General features: G+C 46.4%; 1 non-coding gene across 1 annotated transcript; it reads left to right on the forward strand.

The window, feature by feature from the left end:
- Nucleotides 1–330: 330 nt before the first annotated feature.
- TRNAR-UCG (transfer RNA arginine (anticodon UCG)) lies at nt 331–415 on the forward strand. The gene has a single exon. It is a non-coding gene; the product is annotated as a tRNA-Arg (tRNA).
- Nucleotides 416–3,492: the final 3,077 nt, after the last annotated feature.

The raw sequence follows: 3,492 nt of genomic DNA on the forward strand, positions 1-3,492 counted from the left end.
TTTGGTTTTGACCCTTTTCAAACGTATGGGCGAGCAGAAAGAACTGTGCAGCGAGCTCCCATAACTCCGTCACTTCGGTCTCGTGATTACTATTTTGCCACATTTGCTTCACTTCGTTTATTTTTGTTGTTATTGAAGTGGCCTGGAGTAGACTGCAGTCATGACATTTCGCCACCAAATACTTCACTGTGCATCTCTGAAAAATAGACATTTTCCTATATGACCCATGTCCATTTTGTAAGAGGAAATCATTCATGCATCCAAACTCTCCAGTGACAATTTTCTGGCTCCTCTTGTTAGTAAGCTTTAAAAGAGTATTGCAGGTAGGGTGCCTGGGTGGCTCAGTTGGTTAAGCGTCTGACTTCGGCTCAGGTCATGATCTCACGGTTCGTGGGTTCGAGCCCCACGTCGGGCTCTGTGCTGACGGCTCGGAGCCCGGAGCCTGCTTCGGATTCTGTGTCTCCCTCTCTCTCTCTCTGACCCACCCGTGCTCATGCTCTGTCTCTCTCTCTCTCTCTCCAAAATAAATAAACATCAAAAAAAATTTAAAAAAAACCAAGAGTATTGCAGGTGAATGTGAACAGCCTCTAGCAAACATATAAAAAGTGCTGTGGTGTGTGCCTCAGTGTTTGGAGCATTTACAAAAATGTATTCTTCTGGGGGCACCTGGGTGGCTTAGTCGGTTGAGCGTCTGACTTGGGCTCAGGTCATGATCTTGCGGTTCGTGAGTTCAAGCCCCACGTTGGGCTCTCTGCTGTCAGTGCAGAGCCTGCTTTAAGTCTTTTGTCTCCCTCTCTCTCTGCCCCACCCCCCGCTTGCACTCTCTCTCTCTCTCAAAAATAAATAAAACATTAAAAAAAAAAAAAGGGGCACCTGGGTGGATCAGTCAGTTAAACATCCAACTTCAGCTCAGGTCATGATCTCATGGTTCATGGGTTTGAGCCCAGCATCAGGCTCTGGGCTGACAGCTTGGAGCCTGGAGCCTGCTTCAGATTCTGTCTACCTCTCTCCCTGCTCTGCCCCAGCTTGCTTGTTCTCTCTCTCTCTCTCTCTTTCTGTCAAAAATAAATAAACATTAAAAAAAATTAAAACAAACCAAAAAAAGAATTCATAGAGCCCAGACTAGAAAAGCTCAGCTAGTCATATTTAGGTAGAAGTAACCTTGCCCCCCAAATGTGTACGGTAATAATCAGGGTCTGTTTTATAATTAGCCAGACTAACCAATTTGTATAGCATAGCAGATACTCAACAAATTCTTAATAGAGGAGAGAACAAATGACCTAGGTCCGTGGAGGCGGATGATGCATCCTGAGGACCCTGCATTTCAGGGTTAGCTGGGCCCATCCTTTTGGAATGTAAGCCCTGTCCTCCTTAGATGCAAAGGTTCAGTGGGGAAATATCAGGCTTAAGCCTGCATGGTGAGCATCTCTGGGGTAATAATGGCATGTGGACGTTTTCTAGAAAAATATGCAACAGCGGGGCTACTTGGGATTGTGGCAAGTCTCCTCCCTGGATGGTGTCTCTGAAATCCAGTGCCCAAGCGCTCCTCCCCACCCTCGCCGCCCCCACCTGCTATCCTTGTTGGTTACTGTGTTCATTTCCTGGGGCTGTGGGGACAGTGACCGCAGATTTGTAAGTTAAGACAACAGAGGTCTATTCTCTCACAGTTCTGGGGGCCAGAGGCTTGAAATCAAGGTGTCGACAGGACCACACTCCCTATGAAGGCTGTAAGGGAGAATCCTCCTTTGCCCCTTCCGGGTCCTGGTGACCCCTTTCTTGGCTTGTGGCCTCGTAACTCCAATCTCTGCCTTTGTCTTCAAGTGACCTTCCATGTGTGTCCTTTCCAGTTCCCTTGTCTTTCCCTCCTCTTACAAGGATGCTTCTTATTGGGTTTAGGGCCCACCTGCATAGTGCAGGATGATCTCATCTCGAGATCTTTAACTGATCTTTTTCTAAATAAGGTGAATGTTCACAGGTTCCAGGTGCACATCAGTGAGGGACCACCACTCAACCCCACTGCAGGTGCTCCTGAGGAGGCTTTCCACCAAGTTACTTTCAGTTTTGCAGCCTAATTAAAGGAAGGCTCTTCCTACTGGCTTATCAGTTTTCTTTCCTACAAGTACGTGCATCAAGGTAAATTTTCTGTTGAATAACTGGACACAAGTTCCACAACGTGAAGCAATCGAGGAAGCCTAATGCCAGGAAATTGCCAAGACAGTGTTCCCGGACTAATTTGCCGGAACTTTCTGGAAGTTTCCAGTCGCTGGGGATGATGATTTATGAGAGAATTCTATGCAGCTATTAGCTGGCACTAGTGTGATAATGAACTAATCAGGAAATTAGTGACACATTTCAGGTGCTGTGGCAGTGCTTTGAGCAATACAGGTGGTAAGAAATGAGGCAGGGTACCCACCCTCAAGGAGCTGACAATTCAGTTGAGATGATGAAATTTATACACATAAGAAATATTAACAATGATCCAAGGCAACAGGGGCTATGTCATTAAAAAGTAAGGTAGGGAGTAAGTTGAGAGGAGGTGGAGGTCGCCCATTTCCGTGAAATTGGTCAGGGAATACAACTGGGGGAGTTGGGGGTTTGAGCTGGATTTTTGAAGTAGTTAGGGAAGGATTAAGCAGCAACGTGGATGGAAAGAGAAAGCATTCCGGGCAGAGTAAATGGCACTGCAGAAAGGTTGCGAGGTGGCTGTGGTTGTCACCAAAGCTGTGAGAAACAACAATGGAGAGCAGTAAATAGGACTCCTGGGCCCCTTCACTGTTCGTGGAAGGTGGGGGACATGGGGTGGTGGCTGCATGTTCTTGAGGTGAAAACACTTCTCTCACTACCACAGGCCGCTGGGATCTTGAAGGCAGGCCGTGCTGGGTGGATTCACTGGAAAGCACTGGGAAGCCAGGCTTCCTCCTGCTACCCTTGTCTGGGCTTTGGTGTCCTGGCCTTGGGTGAGCTTGACCTGTGTTCCCACACTTCCAGCTGCAGAGGCCCTCCCGGATTGGCCAGGGGTCTCTCAGTCTGAGTCCTGCTCCCTCAGAACCCAGCTGGAAACTTGGATCTAATCCAGTAAACAGTGTCGATTACAGCATGTGGCCCTGAGGGTCGCAAACTCAAATGCCTACAGGAACCAGGCAGGAGTTATGTAAACATGTGACTCATTCATGTATAAGACAGAAGGAAGGGGTGAGACCTCTGATCAACTGCAGTGTGTGTGTGTGTGTGTGTGTGTGTGTGTGTATAATTTGAATGTTTTTAGACACTATAATAAAATATATATTATACATATGTATATAATATAGCATATATCATAGTATATGTTTTTACTATATTATATACAATACATATTATATACGTAGAATGTCTACAAGTATTCTAATTCAATTTAAAACAAAATAAAACAAAAACACTTGGTCGAGCCCAGCAGGTCACTTCTGCCTGCCCAGTTTGGCCTTGAAGTCAACAGTTTATGACCCTGAGCAGCTC

Source organism: Panthera uncia, unplaced genomic scaffold (genome assembly GCF_023721935.1).
Source record: "Panthera uncia isolate 11264 unplaced genomic scaffold, Puncia_PCG_1.0 HiC_scaffold_1726, whole genome shotgun sequence".
NCBI lineage: Eukaryota > Metazoa > Chordata > Mammalia > Carnivora > Felidae > Panthera > Panthera uncia.